The sequence below is a fragment of the Pipra filicauda genome, unplaced genomic scaffold (genome assembly GCF_003945595.2).
Source record: "Pipra filicauda isolate LSUMZ 115617 unplaced genomic scaffold, ASM394559v2 scaffold304_size882533_pilon, whole genome shotgun sequence".
NCBI lineage: Eukaryota > Metazoa > Chordata > Aves > Passeriformes > Pipridae > Pipra > Pipra filicauda.
The window spans coordinates 484,846-511,028 of NW_024104426.1; the positions used below are offsets into that span (position 1 = coordinate 484,846).

The 26,183-nt window shown below is 39.8% G+C and overlaps 1 long non-coding RNA gene across 1 annotated transcript; it reads right to left on the bottom strand.

Annotated features, from left to right (window-relative positions):
* Positions 1–19,510: 19,510 nt before the first annotated feature.
* On the bottom strand, positions 19,511–25,868 carry LOC113983029. Its single transcript, XR_003538971.2, has 4 exons — positions 25,521–25,868; positions 24,404–24,543; positions 22,855–22,889; positions 19,511–19,769 (listed from the first exon to the last, which is right to left on the bottom strand). It is a non-coding gene; the product is annotated as an uncharacterized LOC113983029 (long non-coding RNA).
* Between the last annotated feature and the right edge of the window lie 315 nt (positions 25,869–26,183).

Below are 26,183 nucleotides of genomic sequence, written 5' to 3' on the forward strand. Positions count from 1 at the left end.
TTTTGTAATAATACTAATGATGAACTAATTTTCTTTGATGGAAAATGGTCTTTAATCTCCCTTAATACCCTGTTGTTTGTGGGTTTTTGTAACAAGAGCAATCAATCAGCACCAAGCTGATTGCAGCCACGGTTTCCATTTTACGGTAGTGTTGCAGTAATCTGATCCAAAATCAGTGAATTGCACCAAACTTTTTTAAACTGCTCAATCATCTGTCTAAAGATCAAACTCCCGAATCAGAGAAATGCAATTGGCAGTTTTGCTAATGTGTTAGCAGAGGAACACTCTGTTTGATTAATTGTGTTTCCTCTTTACATGTATTATGGCTGAGCTACAGTCAGATTGAATCAATACTGCCTGGACAAAAGCTCCCAAACCAGGGAACAAAGAGGCAGCAGCTGTACTGAGAGGTGGCCTTGTGGCTACAGACAGCAAGGGTGTGCCAAAGGAAGCTTTTAAAACATACTTTTATTTCTCCTGTACTCCACTGAGTAGGAAGGAGGTGCCTTCGGTGTCAGCAGCTTTGGATCTCCCTTTTTTACCTCCTCCCAGTTGAAGAAACCCAGTACACTGGTGTTCCCGTTTGTTTGGTTGTTTGTTTTGCACACATGTGGTACGTTTGGCATCATCTTGTTGGCTTTTCTTAGCTGAGTTCTTTGTGAGCAACTTGTTAGGCCACTTCTTCATCAAAGCAACTATGCCAGGCTGCTGCCATCTGCTCTTTGGACCTTATTGGTGGTCAGGCTACACGGAAATGTTTTCACCTTCCTACAAAGAATTTAATTCTGAGCAAGGGCACTGCCTGCCTCTCTCTGCTGGTTTGATCTGAGAGAGTGTGTACATGTATCTCTGATCAGCTTGATCATTGATATTCTGTTTTCATTCTTAAATTTGTACAGCGTTACACAACAAAATTTTAGGAATATATTCAGACAGTGAGAAATATATTGAGATAGTATTTCAGTCCCTTGAGCCTGACCTGTGAAAATTCAGCTGTCTTACACTGTATAATGTTCTGATGGCAGTCACAACCCTTTGTTAGAATCATTGAGTTCAGTCGGTTCAGATTACTGCACCTTTTATGAGCATAAAGAAGGCTTTTCTATATTCATCCAGAGTTCTTCTGCAGCGTTGTGTGTAGTCTGAGCAATCATTCATCCTGCCATTAAACCTCCTTTCCTTTGCTCATTTCATAAGTGATATTCTTTTCATCATCCTCTGAAGAAGACAGTTGTACTCCTTTCTTCTTCTTTTTGCCATCAACGTTAGATCAGCCTGTGTCCTAAAAAGCATTTTCAAATCACCTTTCAGTCTGCATTTCTCATCTCTGCACTTTTTCAGGGCTGAAACTTCCGGGACCTGTCAGGACTCATTTACTCATTTCTGCATACATAAGGCAACATCCATTGTCAAATTCAGTTTTGTCTTCTCAGACAAGTCTTGTAAAGTCACCATGCAAGAATTCCCTCTATATATTGAATTCCCTCTATACATTGGTCAAGTTTTGTAGAAACAACAGAGACAGAGCATGAGAGAATCCCTCAGAACCTTGTTATCGTGTGCATCCTTCTCCAGACTTCACCCACCTCTTCTTGCCTTCATTCTTTGCACATGTTCAGCACCTGGAACGTGGGAAAAACATGAATTTGTTTTCAGATTTTCTGGGGGAAAGGGACATTGGCAGAAGAACACATAGAAAAGGGATGTCTGTGAATTCATCGTAATGTCATAAATTTCTGTGCTCATTTTGCTTATCTGCTTCCTCATGGGACATGAACATTCTTTGCACAGACTGGGGGCTCAGAAATTACTTGAGTAGAAATGCCTCTCTTGATCATGGGAGGGTTTTGTTTTTTTTTACTCCAATGCCTTCCAGCTTCGTCTTCTTTTCTTTTTTAAATAATGAGAAATTCTACCTTTCCTGAATGCCCCTGAAACTTGGCTGATGATCCCAAACATTAGTGTAAGTCAACATAAATATTCCATGATGTTTCTCAGACTGCTGTTTTGAATGTGACCTACTCAGACTCACTGATTAGAACATGTCAGATTCTTGCTCAGTAGCTGCTACTTAACAACCTAAAAGTCAACACTGAAATGGAAATTATTTTATTATTACTATGTGATATGACTAAGACTGTTTTTTTTACCCCCAAATGCAGCACAAAAGTATTTAGCAAACAATTATGCTTCATTTCAGGTTTATTAGTACTTATACCATCTTCAGTTAGTAATGATGCAGTAACATCATCAAGATTGCTTTTGTCATTGATATACTTTCGAACTGTTTCTCACTGTCCCCTTTTCTGCATTGGCTCTTTTCATCAGTTTTTGGAAGTTTTTACTTCTTAATGTCCATTCTTTTTGCTCACTTCTTTATTTTTCAATTTCCTACTGAGTGGGTACTGTCTTCTTAACGACTGTTGACTTCTTCCTCAGTTGTGAGATATTCTAGGAACAAAAATGTTCTTAAGCACACTCCAGATTCTCTTGACACTGTCTCCAGAAATTGAATTAGTTCTTAATTTTTGCAGCTTTGTGAGATAAGCCTGCGTAAAGCATAAAGTATGCATAGCACATATTTACACATCTTACCACAAATTAATATTGCATATTAACATACAGTTTGGATATTGTTTTGTTTGCAATGTATGAATGTAATCAATTCTTGTCCACTACCTGCTCAGCAGTCACCAATATTTGAGGGTTTTGTGGAAACTGAGGTTGCCAAGGCCATTGTTTCATTAGCTGGGACTTTAGAAGAAGCAAAGTTAAAATGAGGGCTTTTGTTTTTCCTTCTCTTTGTTATTAATCTATCCACCCATGCTACCTAATTACAGGTCAGGCATAACAGAAAGGAAGTTTTGACAAGCAGATTAAGGGAAGAATGCATGTGGCTTTATTCTGCCCTATTGTCATTCAAGTGTTGTGAGAACACACACAAAGGTCACCTTATCGGTCCCTTCCAACCCAAACTATTCCATGAGTCCATGATAAGTATTTTACTAAATTAAACAGCAGTTTAAAGACGTTTTCTCTTCATGTCCTCTGACTTCTGTGAGCAGAGGAGTGGGTTTACTTATTTGCTTGATTTTCATTGTCTGGATTCCAAAAATTCAACCCAGTTTCAACAGAGTGGAAGGGTATATATGTAGCGTTTCCACCTCCAAGTAATGAATTTGTTTCATTTTTCAACACATTTCTTTTATCATATACAGGTTTAATTCCCGTGAAACCTGCTCCAGTGATTGGTGACGTTGCAGTCATACCTATGTACTCTTCATAATTAAATATTTTTGTCAGATATTTTTTCATACAAGTTTCAGAGGAACCTAATTCTCTTACCTCTTAATGTTACTACATAATACAGGTATCCAGCAGTGCTGTGTCAATGTTTGAAACTGTAATTTCAAGGTGCAATGCTGTTAAAACTTCTCTGTCCAGCTATCATTAAATGTGTCTGCAATTTATCTTCTTTACGATAGTCACCTACATAATTATTTTCAGCTGTAATTTGATAATGCAAGAACACATTGTCTTGTCTATCTAAAGATACTAAAGATATTATCTCATCCCACCTGTATCCACTGGAAATACTTTCAACAGGTAACAGTCTTCATTTATTGCTTTTATTGCTGGTTTGTGTTAGCTCTCACTGTCCTTCCTCATCAAAGTACTTGTGGTTCAGTCTGCCTATCCCCATCCTTCTTGCTGAGAGGTCATGTCTTACCTATGTCTTGAGATGCAATTGTGTACCTTGAGCTACTGGTCATCAACATCCTTTTTGCCATATTTCTACCTTTGCCACTCCTGTTGAGAAGGGGCCCCCCTGGACAAGCTACCTTGTTGTTCTGCTCCAGACCTCACCCTGAAATCCTCACTGACAGTGAAACCAAAAGAAAGCTTCCCAACAGTTGGGCATCTGCTGTGATCACTGTCTGTCACACTGACCAATTTCATTGCTCATTTTCTTGTGCTCACCCATCTGTCAGTCTGTCTGCGTTCATCGGGTGTCTCTCATCTCATTTTACAGTACAAATTCACTGGAACGGAGATTTTTAGTAGGATTCACTGTTAGGTTTCCTAAACACAAGAATAACAACAACAGCAAGGAGTCAGAGAGGAGGCCAGCCCAGCACGTGTCTCCTATGAACAGAAGGGTCATTGTCTCTGTAGCCCCATTTATCACTAAGATCCCACTGAATGAAAGAGTTTATTGTCCCACTGCAGACCTGTGAGTTCTGTATCACAGCATGAAACTTCTCTGGAGATTTGTTTGATGAACTGAATTCCCTCCTCCCAGCTCAAAAGCCGGCAGTATTCGTTTTAACCATCGATTTCCACGGGAGAGGAAACAGAGTAACAAGGACATCTAGAGTCTGTTGCCACTCTGTGTTCTGCGGGCCAGTTCTCTCCTTACGTCTCAGTTTCACATTTACGAAGCACAGAAACAGTTCTTTTACACATCTGAAACACAAGTACTAAGGATGATGAGAAGAACCAGTATAATCAGTTTTATTCTCACATCCTCATCAACCTCTTCAGCTTCTCCTCGCACCTCTTTGCTTTATAGATAAAGCTGATGCCGATATAAGATATATCTATATCTACAGGTATAAATACAAGCTGAAAGAGGGTAGGTTTAGGTTGGATATTAGGAAGAAAATCTTCCCTGTGAGGATGCTGAAGCCCTGTAACAGGTTGCCCAGAGAAGCTGCAGATGCCCCTTCCCTGGAAGTGTTCAAGGCCAGGTTGGATGGGCCTTGGAGCAACCTGGGCTAGTGGAAGGTGTCCCTGCCCATGGCAGGGGGTTGCAACTAGGTGGTCTTTAAGGTCCCTTCCAACCAAAGCCATTCTTGGATTCTATGATTCTGTGGTAAGAAACTCTACCAGTAGACACCTGCATCACAAAGATATTCTACTCCAATTGTCTCCTTAAATTTTTTACAGCCAGGATGTTGTCATCATGCCCGATCACATCTAAACTGTTGCTGAGCTGCAAACACTACTTGCAGCACTGAACCTAACTCTTTTGCTAATATCTTATACTTCTCACGCCTATGGGTTTATGTCCTTATGGAATCCCTGTATAAATTTCCTGGCATAAATATTTTACTATCTAAATAAAGCCCTTAAGCAGGATACTAGCTTCTGGGTCCTACCAGAAATAAATGCTATCATTCGATACTATCACACTGCTTTGCCAAATCTCAGTGTTCACATTGACAGTAGGTCGCTGCTGAAACCAGGTAGGTTAAAATTCATGTATGGTCAGGTTCTGTTTCAGAACTTCATCTGTCAAAAACGTGTTATCACAGATCTCTGTCTGGCTACGTTAATATGTCTGTTCACAAACTTGGGGCCTTCATAAGTTGGTGAAACACATTTTTCCACTTGAAACCACAATGCCTGTATACAGAGTTCAAAGCACTTTTGGATTGAGTCAATTCACGTGTAAATGTTCTATTTCAAAACTGACCTGTGCTTTTATTCATTGGACATCACTTAAATAAAAACATGGCAGAATAAATGAGTAAGGAAACAGAAGCATGTCAAGACTACATCTTCAGAGAAATATCTGGTTTATATTCAGGTTCAGTGAAGATGTTATACCTCATTAGCTACGACAGAACTGAGCCATTTTCTCATTAGATCATCCAAGTGGAACAACACAAAAGATTTTTCAAGTTTGTCAGTTGCATTTTAGTTGTGCTTTTTAAAGTGCTTGTTCGAAAGCAAGAATTGAAACCGTATGGTGTTGCTTAAGCTTAAAAAGTGCTTTTGATCCTAAACTTCAAAAGAGATTTTCCCAGTATTAAGTTGGCTGGCACTTTATTCAGTACTGATTTAGGTAGACAACAGAACACTCTGTACATAATAATATTTTCTTGTTTCATGCTATTGACATTTTAATGTCACTGCTAAATTTGAGATGATTTACAGTTCTTTACTCACAAAAAGTTGATCATTACTCTTTATACTACTGCAAAACCAAAAAGACATTTCTATCATGAAGACTAAGATATAAACTCTTTATTTTATTTTTTTTTTCTTGTCTTATGAAGTGTTTTCCAGTTGCAAACTCTCCAGAGGACTCCAGATTCCCTGAACTGACAGCAAACTTTACAAGACATAACCCTCTCAGAAGAACACATGGGAAGCTGAATGAAAACAGTAAGCATTTACTGGGCTCTGATCTTATATTTGGCCACGAACTCGGAGAGCCTCTACCAAATAAGTCAAATGAAAGTGAACATAAACAAATGGGATTACAGATTCCTGAATACCTGACACAGTTACAGTCCTTCATGCTGTGCTCCTTCATTACCCATCCCCATCCCTGGGAGTGTTCAAGGCCAGATTGGATGGGGCTTGGAGCAACCTGGGCTAGTGGAAGGTGTCCCTGCCCATGGCAGGGAGTTGGAACTGGATGGTCTTTAAGGTCCCTTCAAACCCAGACCATTCTAGGATTCTACGATATTCCTGACACAACACAATCATACTCCTTCATGCTGCATATTACATGGTCATACAGAGCATTTTTAACTGGGACATCTTTATCTTTCCTGGATATCTTGCAAATCCGTAGCTTTTACACAACCTCCTGAGAGCTGGCAAATGTTTTCCTGGAGGAACACATATCTTTGTCAGTTCTTCACCTTTGGATAGATCTTCAGATTCAGTATGAACCATTGACAAAAGAATTAGCCTTTCAGTGCTTCCAAAAGCTTTGGCTTTTTGTTGGTTTTTTGTTGTTGTTGTTTGGTTTTTTCTTAATTTATTAATCGATTTCAGGCTGTAAATTAAAGTTTTAACTGCGCTAGGAACTGAAAAGAAATGATATAACATTTTTCTGGAGAAGAAAATTAAGAAGAAAAGAAGGAGTGCAGTACTTGGTGACTGGCAGCTGGGGAGGACGTGCAGGGATAATATCCATGTGCACTTTGTGTTACAGATAAGCCTAAGAACATGGGAATTACAACAAATAATCTTTGAAGCATCCATGCAGAAAGAGCTCTTGGGCAAGCCAAAGGAGCAGCAACTAATCTTCTAAACCATTTGGTGCATCACAGTGCTGCTGCTGCTTGAACCAGCCAACTGCACCAGGGCCACACAGAAAATCCGGGCAGGTGAGGCTCCTTCCAGCCCAAAACACTCTGGCTTCTTTCCATTTTGGGTTTTTTTTGGTGGGTAGGGGCTACAGGCAAAGCACTTCTCTTCAAACATTACTTTTCTTTCTCTACTTTCCTTATCTCAGTTTCCAGATCCGCCAAAGACGTGTTTAGTCTCTTTCTTCTGATAAAACTTGCAATGCGCTTAAGAAAATATTCAGACGACAATTTAAAATTTTGAAATTAAAATGATGACTGTACTATAAAATGGAACCAGCTGTTTAACTGAAATAAGCTCCTATCTTCCAAATCCACACTTAATCCTGTTCTATCCCTAACTCAAGACTTTGCTTCATTTGTTTGTTTGTTTTCTCTTGCATGAAGTCTGGTTTTGCTTAGTTATTAAAAATATTAAATACGGAAGCAGAAATGCAAGGGGAAAGCTGTTACTGTCATTAAATATATCTAATAATTATGATATAAACAGCAATATCTTGCTATTACTGACTGTCAACAGCTGCAATGAGACAGTGTGTGACTGAATGTTACACCAACTTCTTAACACACCAAATACTTCTCCACTACAGGGAAGTGAACGAACCTGGAACTTGGACTTTTACATTTCCATCTTGATTATTAATACTTACTACCTAAAGAGATTCCATCAAAATCAGCTGTGTAAGCCAGTGAGGTGATTCTTTCTGGAATCAGTCTGCATAGCTGCTTTTTGTGTAAGATTAATCTCAAAAAAGCGATTTTTCTCAGGCATTTTTCGTACATTATTCCATCTATACACCATGGTATAAGCTGTGAATTTTCCTTGCTAGAAAGAGGTTTAAAAGCTGTAGGTCATATTTGCCAACGAAAGAGTGCTAATTAAGGGCTTGTTCCCAAAGGTATTTCCCCACAACCATCTTCAGACAGCATTTATTTACACAAGCACAGTGGTGATGGGAGCGGTTTCCAAAGGAACACGTATTTCTTGTGACTGGTACCACCAAACCTCTAGAGAGGAAACACTTTAAATAAACCTTATTTAAACAAAGCAGTGCTGTGCTGACTCAGATGTGGCAGATGAGAAAGCAGTGGTCGGAGGAAGCGACGTTACTCAGCGTGACCAATTTGTACAGAACTCAATTCCCCACAGCCTTGACCTCAGCTGGTCTCTTCACAGGGCTGGGTTCCATCTTTCCTTCACACTGTCCAGGATCCTGGTACAGGTACTTCTCTCAAGTATTTAAAACGTGGGCTTTTTTGGCTTTAAGTGCTGTAGGACTTTTTCCCTATGTTGTAAATTAATATTCACACATTAAAAAAACCCCAAACATATGGATTTTGAAGTAAAGTAGATGAGCTGATGTAGTAACCATCCTCTGTCAGTGGTAGCTTTGTTTGCATTTCCTCACACGGCACACGTGCTCTTTGATCTTCTCCCATATCTCTCAGCCTGCTGTAACATTACAACGCTGTGCTCAGTGTCTGGGTGTTTCCAGTTTAACTGTGCTTTTTATTAAATCCAGCATGCTAAAATTAGGAGAACACCACAAAGGCACCTAGGGAGTAAAAAAAAACCACCAAAAAACCCCACCAGAAATGTTTGCCTTTGATTAAGCAACACTAGTCACATCAGGTAAAGTGATGTTTCAGGACAATTCAGACCTTTTTTAACTTTTCCCCTCATGGCATGTCTTCAGGCAGAGATAAACCTATTCAGGTGTCTTAACAGCCTAATTCTTACCTTGCTGTGGTTAAATTTATTTGAAGTACTGTGTTCCCTACACTTCTTAACTGAAATTATATTTGTAGCATCTTTCAGCATTTTACAGTTGCTTCTGATGTTTACTTATTAATTTCTATTTTAATTTTGTTTTTTTTTTTAATAATGGTAAATCTTGCACACAACCCTAAAGTAAAAATTAAACAAGAATGTTGTTATGTAATACTTTTCATCATTTCTATTTACAGGATCTGTCTTTAAGCAGTACTTATTTTTTGTACTCCTGATACATCAAAGTAGGAAGACTACAGTAATCATTTAAGCTAAATTTATAGTTTCATTCCATCCCTAAAAACCATACAAACTCATGTATTTCTCTTTTATTCTTTGGTAGTCACAGAGTTATTTTGCATGGTAATGCAAGTTCAACTTTGACTGTGTATTCTCTGTAGGAAGGGAGATCCCAGTTTTCTGAGTCCAAAAATTTTCAGGTTGCTTCTGGTTTTTTGCCCACTCTCTTCCAGTTCCCAAAGTCAATTCAGTGTCCTTTGCTCCATTGATACTCAAAGTACCATGCAGCCATGAGGTTTCCTAGGACAGGAAGTATCCAATTAACAACTTTATGCTACCGAGCATAAAACACTTGGAAATATCACATGAAAATTAGCAGTGGAAGCCACAGCAGGAGTGGTTGATGGATGCATCTTAAGAAAGTCACCCTTTGGAGTTTACTGAATTTTTATCCTAGGTTTATGTGTGACCTAATTAACCATAACACATGTGTATTATTTGAATTAGTAACTTAAATTTACTGTAGACTAATTTATACAAGTGCATTCTATGTATAATATATAGATTTCCCTTGAAAGTTTGAAGTGTGTGTATTTTTCCTTTGCTATGATCAGGAGAAGAAACAACTCACATGGGAAGGCAAAGCTTGTTGTACTTCAAAAAGTAACAAATGGATTTGCTTGAATTTTCTCATTGTATTAGAGAGATGATAACGAGCTGTTTAATGTACAGAGGCATGCACTGTTTAATGTACAAAAGAAGGAGTCTGGATCCTTGCTCAATATGGAAAACAACTTTGTTTTACCACTGGAGTCTTCCCTGCTTAAAAGAGAACAACACATGTCTCTGCCTTTCTGAATATTAAGACCTTCCAGGCTTTGTTTTGTTCAGTTTTAAATATTTTAGTTGTGAAGTATATTTCAAAAGAAGGCAAATTCTAGCAAAAAGAGATTTTTTTTTTTTTAAAAGGATAATTTGGACTCAAATGGAAACACCTGTGTTTTAAAGTGTTGGGGTTTTATCCTTCAATGGGACCAAGCAGTAGGCTTGGAGTAAGTCATTCCACCCACCTGCTGCTTGTAGATGAGAGTGATCATGAGATAATATGTTATTATCTGACATGTTCTTCCAGGTCACCTTCTGGGACACATGTGCTCTTATATCAGGTCAGTGCTGGTTTCATGTTAACACAACTGGAACAGGGTTAAAAGCTTTCTCTTTACCCAGAGAAATCAAAACGTTAGAGTGCAGTTAAAAGATGCAACGGGATGTTTTTGAACCACTAATGGCACATTTCTCTGCTTGTTATTTGTGGAATGACCTGTTCCTATGGGGAATATGATGGTTGATTTTCAGTAGAATTAGAACTAGTAAGATATTGAGGCCTTGAAGGGCTATCAGAGCAACACCTGGGTATGTTTATAAATGTGATCTTAGGGGAATTCAGTATTTCACAGAATCGTAGAATCACAGAATGGTTTGGGTTGGAAGGTTCCAACCCTGCTGCCATGGGCAGGGACACTTTCCACTGGATCAGGTTGCTCAGAGCCCCATCCAGCCTGGCCTTGAACACTTCCAGGGATGGGGCATCCACAGCTTCTCTGGGCAACCTGTGCCAGGGCCTCAGCACTCTCACAGTCATTAATTGCTTCCTAATATCTAATCCAACCCTGCTCTCCTTCAGCTTAAGGTCATTCCCCCTCGTCTGTTTACTACATGCCCTTGTAAACAGCTCCTCTCCAAATTTCTTGTAGCCCCTATTTAGGTACTGAAAATTTCATCTTCTTTGTAAACAATCTCTTCTTTATAAAACAAAAAAAGTTCTAAAAATACTTGTAGAGGGATGTACTGAAGTAGATGGTGAAACCTTGGCTTGTCTGCATTAGCAGTAGAGCTCCAAGTTAATTAAGCAAAGTCCTGATTTCATCCGTGAAGGGAACATTATAAAGTTATTGTCATGGGGGTACATGATAGGACTGAATGTCATGTTACTAATGTATTAAATACATATTATTATGATTATTGCTTCTCTAAATTCATGGATTTTTTAAAAACAAAGTCTCAGTGGTTTGATGTGGAATTGTTTCCAGCATCTCCACCTAAATCAACCCTGAGAGCCAAAAGAACTGCAAAAATTAGAGAAATTCTGGAGGAAAAAAAATCTTCCTGATGATTGCTCCACAGACTTAAGTGGTGTTACCAAAGGGAGAATTTGGGCATTTGTACTTTCATTTTAATACAGTGATTGTGAATGTATAATGAATAAGAAATATCAATTATGTAATGAAATTATTTAATTCAGTGAAGCAACCATTTATGCATACAGAGAATACCTGTGGGACTCAGAGATCACTTTGGTTTGTTCTGTTTTCACTCACCCTGGTAGAAATCAGCAATAAAATCTCAGAATTTAGTTTACAGTAAGTCTAAATTAAAATTATTTCCTCTGATTTGCACTGTAAAAACTGGAAGGCAGAATTTGATCCCCCCAATTTTACTACATAGTGAGTTGGTCTATTTTCCAAGAGCTTCATGATCTTAATTTCTCATATTTACTGAACTGGGAAAATACCGTGTGAATTTTCATGCAAAGGTGAGGAAGAAAGAAAAACATTGCCACACACCAGCTTAAGGTTTTATGCTGGTACATTCACTGTGCAAGATTTTCTTTTGCTGTTCAGAAACAGTTTAATCACAAAAATTGCCACTTTGTTACACTAGATGATTCTTACCGTATCCATAGAGCCTTTCTCAGATATATGTGTGTGTGAACTGATGGAAGGAATGGCAATGAAACTACATCTGAATGGACTTTATTATTATTATGGACTTTATTATTCCACTATTTAAAAAAAATAGATTTCACTTTTCATATTATATTTTTTTTAAATATAGTGTTTGGGGTACAGTGTATAGGATTATATGTGGGGTTAACAAATATACTGGTATACAAAGCTATAAGCGTGTATCTGCTGATTTCTAATAAAATTATAAGTAGTTTAAAAGCAAACGTTGATAACTTACCTTGGTATAAAGTTCCTAGAAGTTCTTAGTTCTTAGAAGACTTTAGAGGACTATCTCTAAAATAAAAGCTTACTTCTAGACGTGAAAAATATTTCATAGCATTCCCTTCGCATATCAGGTCAAATTAAATTACTACTAGAATTATTGAGAGGGTTTTTTAATTTAATAATTTGAGTTCCCATGCTAGTTTGGAAGCCATCATCAAATTTCTTTGGATTATATTATTTAATTTTTACAATTCAGATAACGTGCTCAATTTGTACGCATTAAGTTTTGTTTCTCCTAAGTGATTTGAACCAGGGGTTAGTATTAATTCTACTTATAAGTAGCTGTAGGCAGGAAGTGTGAAGATTGGTACCAGAGCAGACATTCCCTTTTCTGGCTGGTGAGTTCTTTGTCTTGTGTGTGGTTTGCAGGGCAGCCACGAGGTGTCTTTGTTGCACCACTGAATTTCTACATCAGGGATACCCGACACACGCTAAGAGTGCACTGGGGAACAAGGACTCTCCCCTCACTTCAGCGGGGTTATGGCAGATTTGCACCGGAATAAATCATATATTTGGACGCCATTCTTGCAATTTTGGGTTTGTTTTGGTACAGACAACTTGAATCACAAGGTGTGTTCACTAAGCCACAAGGACCCAAAAAAGCACACAGTAGTGTCAGGGAAAACAGTTTGTACCTCTAAGGTGAGCCAAAAGAAGGGAGAACCACAAGTGTAGCTGAAGCAGAGGAACAACACAAATCAGAAGACAGTCCCTTATAGTGAACTGGTCGTAAAAATACAAAGTGGAGGAAAAAGAAGAGTAGAACTGCTCGTGCAGCATGTGGCATCCATGGCCTTGTGTTACTGATCTCTGCACAAGGTCAGTCCCAGCCCTCTCAGGTAACAATGGGATTTTAAGGCAAGATGTAACAACTGGCCTTAGGTGGGATAAGGGGAGAGGAAAGGGATGAGTGAACTCAGATAGTTCTCTGCAGAGATTGCTTGGAGCAGCTCTTTGCTCTTGTGCTGTTTGTGTAATTCTGACCCCTACAGAAAGCCCCTTGTATAATCCTCAGTAGAACTATTCTGTGCCTTAAAGAAGACAAAGTTTCCTAAAGGTCTTGGAGCTTGGAGCCTGCTGCTTCCACTGCTCTGCCAGCCTGTTACAGGTGAAGAGCTCTCATCTCTGTAGGCTGCAAAAGCACAGTGTGGTAAACATGACATCTCAAATACTCCTGTACCCCCTGTAGCTTGGCTTCTTTTTATTTCTCTGAACTTAGCTATGCTTTAATTCTCTTGAACTGATTTATGCTGCAAAATACTCTTTCAATTTTCCATCTCTGCCTATTGCCAGGGCTTCTTTAAGTGCAGAATTTTATAATGGAAGCCTATTTCTGTTGGGAGAGCTAACTGCACTCCATTTAAACACACTTTCAGTCCCTCCTGGTTTAGCAAAAGAAAATTTCCTTTGCAAATAACAGTGTCATCAAAAAAAGCAGTTAAATGCAGAAGCACCATAAATATACAGGGTACTCACATTATAAAGCTTTTAGAAGAGACATCTGTATGTCTAGAAGACAAAGTTACAACACTGGATCTGGTATGTGAGTTCCAGGAAATACAGATTCAAGATGTGAGAAGTTTCTTAGCTCTTGACTGTTGTCTCCCAAATTAAGTTGAAAGACTGAAAGAAGGGACATGGTGGGCTTGGCAGTGATGGGTTAGTGGTTGTACTCACTGTCCTTAAAGGTCTTTTCACCCTAAATGATTCTATGATGCTATGTTTTAATAACATTTTGTTTGTTTTTGATTCACACTCCTTGCACACAAAGAGTAGCAGTGTGGCAGAGGGGTTGCAACAGGACACAGACAGAAGCCTTGAGGCTTTGGTCCTATTTCTGTGCTTCTGCCTTATTAAACAGGTATAAAATCCAACGTTATTATAAGATTCTGTAACTGATGTTGGAGCACACAGGACGATGGAGGTTTTCTCACCCCAGCTGACCTGCCTGAGTTCAAGAAAAGCAGCTCCACCACAGCCTCTGCAGTGCAGGGCATTAGTGGGGTACCACCACCTCTGAAGCTGACAGTGCAGACCCAGACATAAGTGGCCAAACAGCCTGCAGACAGTTCAGCAGGCAAACTATCATTAGCTGACCGACAAGAAAAGGGATAAACCTTCAAGTAAAATCCCAGACAAGGATTTAAAGGCTCGCAACAGGGACATGATCAGTTCTTTGGCTGGGTTCAGCCAGGATTGTCTGCGTTTGCTCATCAGTCTCTTCTGAGGGAAGAATCTCAGAAGAAACAAAATGTTCTCAGAGCATCATTGTTGAACTTCACTCAGAGCTTACTTCCTGCTGGGAATGGAAGTGCCTCTGCACACAGCAGTAGAGTTTGGGCCCATGAACTGTACTGGGGCTACAGCACAGTTTTGATCCCATATATGCATTGAAACCAACAGAATGCTTTGATAAAAGAATGCAGGAGTGGCCCTCAGTTTTTCTGTGACTCCTGACTCCAAAGAGCAGCAAAGTCTCTCTTTAGTACAAACACATTGGCATCCAGGCTTGCTGCATACACTCCCTGTAAGATACAAAATGAGAGCTTAGAGCCTGCAGAGCACAGACAGATCTGCTACAGGGGCCTTGCTTCTCAACTGTCCCCTGGGCAGAACTGGAAATGCTGGAGTCTGTGTCTATTGCCACCTTCTTTAATTCTGTATAAAGTTGATTGTCAAAAAAAAGCAAACAAAACTTTGACTCTCCCCATCTGTGCATGCACACAGACATTTAGAGAGTCCTGGTACTGCACCACTTCAATAGCTTCTGCCTGCAAAGTGTCACGCTTTTCATCTACCATTTAATTCTCCTAAATGGATGTTACTCTTCTTCCCATTATGGATCTCCATTGCTTCCATGAAACATTATTTGCATAAAAGGAACTGAATAATTGATAGAGGATGTGAGCAAGAGCCAGCAGACAGCTTGGTAGGGGTTTGGTGGTAATCCCAGTGAGTCCAACACATAGCTCATGGCTCGTTTAATGGGATGGAAGCTGACAGGGTTTCCTTGTAGCTCTGCCACAGAACTCAGCGCTGCTGCATGACCTCCTTGTACTCAGCTACTTTGCTTGTTGATCTCACTGCTCTTTCCCTCCATTAACAGGAGAATTCTTAAAGCAAGTGATACAGTCTGCTACAGTCTGCTACAGTCTGTGCTCACGTACACCACCAAACGCTGCTGCAGCCGAGGTCTGGAGCATTTATTCCATTGCTTTTATAAAACAAAAAGGAACAAAAATCTTAAATTCATCATATTATTAAAGGCAAAGCCTGGGAACAGTTGTTATTTACAACTTTTTTTTTTAATTCTGAATTCAAATCTGAGTTTGATTTCAGGGCTCAGTAGGTGTGGCTTTTCAATATTAAGATTTGGGGTTTTTTTAAACAGTCCTTTAAAACTGTAAAACTCACCCTATGCAGATTTTTTTGCTCCTATTCTGCAACGTAAGTCTTTTACTGAAAGTCTTCTGCATTTTAGATGTCTCCACTTAGTGAGATGACTGTCAGAATGAATATCTAAATTTCTGAGAAGAGAAAAAGCCATAGAAGTAATACATCTTGTAAATAAAACATGTTTGGCAGCTGTCTGAAAAAGATATCTAGAAATAAACTAAAATCAAATAATTTTTCTTTTGGAGCTTTCCACACTTCTATAAAGTCTGTACTTTTTAATGACAAGCAGCAGTATTAGGAGGGCCTGGAAACAGCTGGAACTATTAGTATTTTGTTTGGTGAGGAGCCGCCTCAGCTGCTCTGACAGGCAAGCTGCCATTTTCAGTGTAATCACTTTTGATTCTAAAGCACTTGCTTTGCTTTTAACTTTGTGCAAATCCCTCTTGATATTTCTCTTTTTAAAGCAGATGCATTTCCATATGTCCATAAAAGTTTCCCTGACAATTCAGCCCAGTGTTCAGAATGACTTCCCTGATTCCTGGTGGGGGATTCGTGAAATGAGGCTGCTTTGTTCATTAAGGATATGTGTACATAATGCAAAACATACTTTATATCCTTGACCACTGCACAGATGTTTTTGTTCTGAAAGGCACTCAAAGTTTCACCGACTTAATTAAGCTTTTTTTTTTCCAATTTGTAGAGCAATTTATTACGAACTCCTCCTATTCCTGATGAATATGCTATTCCATGGTTCAAATGTTACTCTTAAAGAAAGACTTTACAGTATTCTTTGAAGAGAAATATTTGAGAGTAAAAAATATTTTTTACAACAGAAAATCATGAAAAATAACTGATCCAGATACTTCTGTTCATTCTGCAATTTTCTCTCTTCAGAACTGTGCCTGATGGTTTTTTGGAGAAAAGGCTTTCTGCAACAACAAGCCACTGCACAGCACATCTTGTTAACGTCTCAATATTTTATTCCTCAAAATGTTTTACACACGCTTTTTCTATTCTTATAAAAACAACTCGCAACAAAATACATATCAGTAGCATTTTTAAATTTCAGTTCTTATTCCCTCCCATCAATTTGGCTGAAAACAGGTATTTGCAAACACTGGTAGCCTAATTTCTTATGGCCTTTCATTTTTTATGAAGTGTTTTCAAAAGACTTCAATCAACCTTAATGGTGCGTTTTTAGTTAAGGAAACAGAATGGAGAGAAGTCAATTTAAGCTCCCCAATGAACAAGTGTGTACAGAAGAAAAAGCCATAAATGGGTTTAGAAAACAGAGCCAGTACAAGCAAAATGCAGCAAGCAGAGCGCTCAGGGAAGCCAAGATATAATGGAAAGAGTAAAATACTGCAGAGCTTTTTAAACTATATACAATTGGAACAATGGGCTGGACCCAGACATCCATGTTAAACTGTTAGGAGATAGGTGAAAAGCAAGCTGCAATTCTGTTAGCAGGGCTGGAGAATATGAGAATGAAAGGGCTTAAAGCTGAAGCAAATGAATGTGGGGTAGTTTAGCAACATTAGAAATCAAGTCAAAATTGGCATATTTCACTGTTTAATGTACCATGTGAAGAACCATCTTCTGGCTTTCTGTATTAAAGGACTATTAGTACCAGGCTCCCTAATGAAGCTGCTTTTATGCCACCTGTAAAATAATAATATCTTTTTTTGCACACTTATTTTTACCAAAATTCTGTAAAAGCACGGGGTAATTAAGTAACGTAGCCTCTGTGAGAATACAGTACAGATCTACAAAACATATAAAACAGAAATACACCTGGGAAACTATCACCCAGCGATCATTTAATTGTCTCTCATTATTTAAACATGCCATTAATAATACATAGAACATATTTTTTCCAAAGCATCACAACCGCACCGGTAAAAGGGTAACTACATAAATATTAAAAATCCAGAGACTGAAATAATTCAGTCCTGCTAAACCAGAGTGATGCACTCTGTCTGGGCCCCACCACTGCTTTCAAACAAACTCCCGTACAGGGTCCCAGCGATTATCGCCCCTTGTAGCGCAGCGTATCGGGTTATACGTGGCTTTTATGCATCTCACAGCTGAGTGCAGTTGTTTTCAGTGTCTGCCTCACGGTAGGATTCAATCCATTTGGGTGGCTTAATGCAAAGATTTCGTAATGTACACAGGGATGAGCAGCGCTAAGGCAACGAACATCGTACTCATTATTCTTTTAACGGGAATGTCAACAAGGAGAGGAATTAGAGAGGAAATCGTTGTAACTCCAAAAGAACATCTGACTAACCACCACAGATGACATGTTTTTTCCCTTTTTATCCTCTTCATGATCCATAAAGCGGGATTTTTCCAAAACAATTAATTTGGTTGCCAAACCCTTCTTAATTCTAAGGAGATTTAAAACTCATCTACTTGGAGTCTGTCTCATGGAGTTAGACACAACCGGATTACAAGCTATTCCATCATATGGCTGGTGTTAGCCCAGTTGCTGCTACGTGGTACATAATTGGACTGTTTAAAAAAAAAAAAGAAGGAAGACATATAAACCTCCAAGTCTTCTTTACACTAAGCCCATGCATCTCTGTATTTTATTATTTGTGTTACTTTCTCCTCAAAATAAAAGCTCAGCAGCCCGAAAGAAAGAGCTTCCAAGAACTTCTGAGTAATCTTGATATCCAGCTCCCACAATTAATTTGCTTTAAATTAAAGGAGCCAATCGACAGCACTGGGCTTTCCAATCCTACAGCAAAACGGAGGTTTAAGTGGTAAAATGGTCCTTCTTTGTGTCTAGTGTTGGAGAGCATATGGCAAATTTCCACCTAACAACAGCCTTGGTTTGCAACACAAACTAATTCCCATGTTAATTCTTTTAATTATTGTGTGTGTGTGTGTGTGTGTTTGTGCACACACAAGTCTCTGTGTTGTTTTGTTTCTTTAAAGGGAATCAGTGACCTTAAAAAAGCCAAGGCAGACTTAAATCTCAATTCACCCCTTTGTACCATCGCTGACTTAGGGCTGGGGTCATGGTGGTGGCTTTGTCCTCTCTGCTGGTGGTGAACAATGTTCTGTGCTTGATCTTTGTAAGCCAAGATAGGGCCAACAGTTAGATAATGTCTATACTGGGTGCTGTGGCCTTGGGCCTCTGACGATCCAAACATGCTGAATACAACATGACCCTCATCTTGCCTTTATGTGGGAACTGTAGGGCCCAGGGAATACGGAAGAATATCCTGAAGTCTTGACCTGAGATGGCACTAGAAACATTGTCCCTTCAGTGCTCTTACTTGGTAACAGTTTTCTGATTTATCAAACCTAAACCAATTCCAAAAACTAGAAGCTTGTGCCCTTTATCATTCCCTTCAATCATCCTGTCCCCTCCTAACTCTGTGACTGGACATGATATTGACTGCACTGGATGCATCCTCCCTTCTTTTTTTGGTGTTGGCTTTTATTCCCAGGGTTAAATATAAACTGAATTCATAGGAGTAACACAAACAAAAGCAACCTGGAATGACCTGATTGCTCAATATGCACTGGCAAAAAGACATGAGGCAGCCAAGGAATTTGAAAGAAAGAATGAATCAATTACAGAGAATGGAGTAGAAGAGGTGTTTGACTTGCAGTTTGAACTGATTATTCAAAGACCGAACATGGTGCAGTCCAGACAAAGTATCTGCCTGGGAAAACTCTACTCATTTTGCAAACAGAAGGCAAGAAATATTATAAGTCAAAGGGATGCTGATGCATGTGAGGACAAACCATTCAAATTCCAACAGAGCAGCTGAATTTTTTCATGCACTTGAATCATCTGTTTAGTTTGTTGTGCAAGGAAATAAACTGCTTAAATCTAGATATTTAAATTCAGATAAGCTCTTTTAAACTATTTTATTTAAAAAAAAAAAAAAAGAAATGCACTGGTATCAGATTTCCACCTTTGGGTTTCAGTTTTCCAGCTTGTAATAAAAGTTCAGGTTCTCCTGTGTCTACCCTTGTCCCAGGAAAGGAGTTGTCCCATAGCGCCTCTACCCCGATGCTGATCCTCCTGGGAGAAGAAGGCTGAAGTGTGAGTTTAGGATGAATTCCAGCTCCTGAATCCAAGGTGAGATTTTTCTTCCCCATCTCCAACATGCAGCTTTGACACTCCCTCTGCTGCTCTGCTCAGCAGAGATCTGTTTTGCCCTGACACAGAAAAACACAGGGAAATTCTATTATCATTTCTCATCCTCACTCTCTCCAGAGCTCAGAGGGAATGCCCCTTCCTCACTTCCTTTCTTTTGTGCAGCTCAAGCCACATTTACCAAGAATAAATAACAATACCCCCTTCCCATCACTGGTTTTTTCAGTACGTTACCAGAACCAAACAAACTGCGGCATTTCCTAAAACAATAAACTGTTTTTAAAAAAATTCAGGCTGGCCAGCTGTTTGGAGTCTCCCAGCTAGGAATGCTGCCTTCAGAACCCACACTTGATGCTCCAGCACGGTCTCTGTGTTGCTCACCCATCTGTCCATCTGTCTGCGTGGCGTGTCGCCAGCTCTTAAGTTGGCCCGATCTTTATCCAGGGTACCAAAGCAACACGGATTTGGACTGACAGCCTCAGTAACTGCAAGTGTCACTTCTTGTGCTCAAAGTCCCTCTGCAGTGACAGCACTGCCTTCCTTGCTAGACTGCTATCTCAGGTTGGTATTTCGCTCCCGTTGGCCTTTCTGCTCTGTTTCAGAAAACGGCAGAGAGATGTGGATGCAGAGCCATAGAGCTACTAGTGAATATAAAATAATAGACCCTGCATTTTTATATACATTATTTTTACATATATAAATGTGTTTCTTACACTTAGGAGTTACATATTTGAGGTACACAGACACGTAAGAAAATTCAATTATTATATAATATCAAAACTCAGTCACAAAACTCCCATCGGTCTTATTGCGACAAGAATTTGCCCCTAAGGGTAATTTTGCTAAAGCTGTTTTAAATCAAGCAGGTTAGGACCCAAATTTGCAGTCATTAGTTGAGTAGTACCACGCTCCAAGGAAGTCCCAGCAAAATAAATTAATTTCTAATAGAGACATTATCCATTGTGGTTCTGGGAACCGGGTTAAGGTTCTGAGTGCAGTGAGTGTGGTTTTGCAGTATTTTTCTTTCTTCTGTATAGTTCAATATGTGAATGATCTTGTTGGAGTTGCAAAAGGCTTCTTGTTGGGACCATCACAATTTATAAATAACTTCTAAAATCCCTGGCTCAGAAGCAGCTTGTTTTCTTTACAAATTCCTCTTAATTTCAGTGGGCATATTTGCTCTGCAACCCTCACAAAGCAACAAGGCACTGCTTTTTTTGTCTGAGGTCTGAGCAGTTTATGACTTGGGTTAAGGAGAGCATGTACCAGATTGTCACTGTAACCGTAATTTATCTCTCAGACAATTGTTATACAGTGAAACATAGAAGTTTAAATCTTTAATCTGAAAATAATTGATTTAGGTCCTTGTTTGCTATGACGACCTGGTTTATGCAGAGTTAATTGTATCTGAGTGGAGAGATCTTACACTAACTTTCTATCAATTAGCATTATAATTGAACATTTACATTTAGAGCCTTTTTCATTAAAATAAAAATCTTTAAAAGGAAAAAGTGCCCCATGGAAAGAAAACAGTAAGATAAGACAATTCCATGGGAAAATTGCTGTCAGGGAAGGCTTGCATCAATTCTGTGGATGTACCACAGCTCCCCCATCTTACAGCTTTCATGACACTGAGCAGAGGAGTCAGGGCTGGTTCAGGGAAGGTTTGTTGGGCACTACACGGGCAGTCAGATGGAGTGCTGGGTCCCCCTCTGTCCCTCTGCACTCCAACCTGTACCGGGGAACAGCAGCAGCAGGGCCAGTGTTCTCTATCCTGGCAGGAGCCAGAGATAAGGGCAGGGCTCATTCCCAGGCACCATTACTTACTCTGGCAAACCAAACCAGCTACAAGAGCTCTACAAGCTCACTGTACTCCTGTCTGTGGGAAGAAGGCTACAAAAGTGAGACCACTTCAGCACTTCAGGAAATTTCTGAGTCATGTACTGAAACCTTCTCGAGCCTAACAGAAAGTTCTTTAAAAAGTATCACTGGTGAGCTGTGCTTTCTGCAGAGGGACAGGGTTATAATTAGACCTGGATAACTATTTCCAAATTTCCCTATTTTCATTCTTTCCATTTTTATGTCTTTGTTTTTATTTTTAGCTTGCTTGTATGCTCTGCTCTTTTGTTAGCACAGGGTCTCGCTGAGATTCTTCATCAGATTAAGCTTTAAGAGAAAACACATGCACAGCGTAGCTCACAGTTTCTCTGCTCTTTCTGTAGAGAAACAACACAAAACCTGCAGCGGCACAGAGCCATCCTCAACCACCCTCATCCTCACGCTGGCATTCAGGCTCTGTCAGTCTCCTTCAGGGGCAGTAATAACGTTATAATGGGACCCGGAGACAAAACTGTCAAATTCTTTCCAAGACAATCTTCCAGGCTCATCAGCATAGACAATCATTCCTTTCACTTCTGGAGTAATAGGAAGATTTTAAGCAATATCTTTTGATTTGAGTTGGACTTGAAAAAATGACATAGCTGGGGGCCTTATTTGAAAATGCAATGAGACTGAAATGTAAAGTGCAATTTCCCATGCAGTCTGCTGGGAGAATGAGGCACTTGTCCCAGTTCTCTTAATTGTCTCTGATTGCTGTTTGTGTAGCACAGTCACTTCCTCATCTTCAAAATCACCTTCAAGGGCTCCAACATTTTTCACTTCACTGTTTTAAATCAAGAAGGGCTAAACGCCCACCCATTCAACCATTATGCCTCTTTTATGTTATTTGTGTGGTTTATGCTATTAGGCTTTAAAATTTTGTTTATTTAATTGGCCTTAACAAGTACTTAAGTAACAGGTTTGAGGACACATCAGTGGGACTCGGCACATGTTGATTAAGGTGTGCTTAACCTGACAGTTAATACTTTGTACCATTTTCCCAGCAGCCTGTTACTGTTATGGAAGAAGTGCTAATTTTCCCAAAATGGTTAGACCTTGATTATTATGTTGGTTCTTTATTCACACGGCTTCATTATTTTGTTGGCTCTGCTCTGTGAGAGATGAAGTAGTGCTATTATTTCTACTCCCAGCTCCTTTCAGTCTCTTGCAATCATTTAGGCACACATGTGACATTACTCAGATAAGCAATTCTGTTTGCCTTCAATGAGAGTGGGCAGATGAATACACTCTGTAAAATGAGCTGCTTACCTTCAGGGCTGACCACAGGATTTTCTGGCGTACACCTGGGAATGAAAACGAGAAACAGTAAAAATCACAGTTGTATGTCCCACCAAATCTTCTGTGTTTAAGTAAAGAGCTTTCATTCACAAGAGATGTTCTGTCAGCTGGAAGCTCTAGAGCCTCTTTCATGTTTTGGGGAGCCTGAAGCAGCCAGGTAGTTAAAGGAGGAAAAAAGGTAAGGTATTCACAATGAGTGGAAGCCAGAGAGGCCACTTTGGCCTCTAAAACTGGAAAGTCTGTTTCAGTCTGTGGCTGGAATATTAGAAGCTGGTACTTCCAAGTTAACCAACACAGCAGAAATGCAACTTAGCTTTTTACATCAAATTATTCATGAAAGTCAGCAGGAGCTGGAGATAAACTATTCATTCTGTGCATATCTATGTGAAAGGGACTCTCAGGAGAGCTCCTAAAGGTCCTGCCAAGAAAACAAGTGAAAACATTTTAAGAATGGGAGGAAACATTTATAATTGAAATCACCAACAGCATACTTTGATTAGTTAATTCTACCAGAATAAAGATGCCACCTTTCCTTAGATGAGGGGGTGGCACAAAGGAGAGCAGAGGAGGGTATGAGGGCAGGAGGAAATGTGGCTGTCACCCCAACATATTCTGCCAGCCTGCTTTTAAACATGACACCACAGGACCTCTGTGACCCTGATGCTCAAATCCTGACCAGAGAGTACCCAGGCACACCTGCCACCTCCCTCCTTCACTTCTTCCCTTGCTCTCAGATAATACTACAATGTCATCACACCACTGTCAGCATCTCATGGAGATGCATCTTATCCAGCAACTCCTACCACCTCATACTAATCCAAAGGGTTTCCAAAACCATGTATTAAGTAGCCTCTGATTCCATAACAGCACAGTTGCAAATGAAAGGCAACATTGCAGACAGAAGCCATCTCCTTTTTGTCCTTCTTTGCTGGAGAATTAAAAAGTGGAAATAGTGATTCAATGTCGCCTTATTTTTCCATGGCTTTTTGTTATTATTATTCCAACTACCATAGCAATTCTGTCTGATCATGGCTCTGAAGGAGCTGACAACAACTACAGATGGGCAAAGCCCAGCAGACCACAGGGAAGGAAATAATAAAATAAGCCTGGTTAGCACGTGTTTGGGGAGACTCAACACCTGCACTTTCACCTTAAAGAAAATAAAACTCCATTAGTATTAAAGACAGTGCCAGTTTCAGATCACTTAAGCTAACTTTGTTTTTTCCCCACAAAAAGAAAGTTAATGCCACATAAAATGTGAATTTTCTTTAAAGCCCCTAGTCTAGCAACAAGGAAAGCGAATATATGTGTTTAAAATGAAAGCTTTTGCTTTAAATACAGTATTCAAAATGAAAAGTATTAACTGGTTTTTGTTCTTTGTCTTAAATAACATGTTAAGGTGTTTCTTAGCAGTATTGGTGGCAATGGGAAGAAGTCAGGGTTAACTTGGCAGAAACCCCAACCCACACTTAGCTGTTCCCTTTTGTAACAGTGAACAAAGGTTTTATTAACATCTTACCCCTTGTTGGGCTCAAAAGTCTCTTTTCAACAAAACAGGAGCCTTGAGTCTTCAATTTGCAGTTCTGTGGAGGGGATTTGTGCCTTCAGAATCGGCATGTTGTTCAGCATTTGCTTACATTTATCCCCTTCAAAAGTTATCTATGAGAAGCAGAGATTTTTTTTAAAATCTGTATTTTTAAATAAATCACCGTGTACCCATAGCGTGCTCTTCTCTAAAACTGGATGTCCTTGCCCCAGACTCTGAGCATCAACCCTATCCCAGTCCAAACCCAAACTGATTAATTCACTGCCTCTTGAGGGCCCACCATATTGCCAGTCCTTGCTCCTTGCTGGATTTAAGATGAGGCATTTTTGGAAGGATAATCTGCTGTCACCTGGCAAGAGGTATTTCAAGACTGAGCATCTAATAGTCACTTTTACAGAGAATCTTGCAGTTTGCAGTCCTTCACAGTGAGGTGGTGATGACATCCAAGGCATTCAGACCTCCCTCACAAGCACAATACCCTCTGTTTGACTCGAGCCCTAAGGTCAGCCTTTCTCATGTGTCAAGGTTTCCTAATCCACTTTAATATCCAAACACGTCAGCATTTCCTGATGCATTTTGTGCTTTGCTTCAAGGGCACAAAAGCATGTTGTGGGAAATGTGTTCCCTTCCTTCATGGAAACAGCCTTTAACCTTGTTCATGCTCCAAGGAAATGCACCTTTGTGGCCTCAGGGCACTGTGAAGAAGCATCCCCTGTGCTTTTTGCGTCCTTTTGAGTGCTTGATCTCACTGAAAAGATGGAAACAAAGAGATTGGTGTGCTTTTTTAAATGGGAATCAAAAAAATCCCACTTATTTTGCAAGGATTTTTAGCAAATTTAATTTTTTTTTCAAAGCAAATAGCAATTTCTCAGCTTCTTCACCGAGGTCTGTGCTTCCAGCTTGTGTTCCAGCTGCTGTAAAACAGGGAATGAAAGGGGCTGCTCTCCTACCTCGAGAGGGCACCACGAGACAGTTGAAAAAAGGAATGGAAGCAAACAAGCTTTACCTCAGGCACCAAATATTCCTGTCATGAGGACGTTCAATTACAGTAATTAGCAATAATCACATAAGCAACAGGATCTTCCCTTACCTCCCTTCACCCCTCGGAAGAATGGAGTCTGCTTCATTAAAACCTCCGCTTCCCCCTTAATCCCAGGGACCCGTTCATGGGGGCTTCCTTCAGAAGGAAGGAAGGAAGGAAGGAAAGAAAACCGGAGGACCTGGATTCACCAACGCAGCTTCCCAGTGCTGCTGCCAAGACGCCGGGTCAGTGTGTTAACTGCAAATGGGGAAAAAAAAAAAGTCTTAAGAATCATCTGACTTCAAAATGGAAGCTTTAAGAGGGGGAAAAGTGTTGAACATTAACAAGACCTTTCAAACACACCGTGGGATTGCGGCAACTCTTTCTGCAACGACTCTGACCCACTTACAAGAGATGAGCTCTGTCTGTGAAGCAGGATTTGGGTTTTTTTTATAAATAATTTTGTGTTTTCCTTCCTACCACCTGGTATCCAACCAACTCAGCTGGACAGTACCTAATTTGCAGGGGGAAAGCTGAAGTTTTGGCAGATTCACTGAAGGTCACATGAAACCACATATGTTTAAAGAAAGGAATTTTTGACTTTTTTAGCCTGGGCGCACCTCAATCCAGCATCTTAAACTCCAGGCCATTCTTCCATCCTCCAAATCAAAATGTCCCGATGGGGAGGTGCAGGAACTTGCAGGGAATAAAGACAGAAAGGCAGCCCCAGGC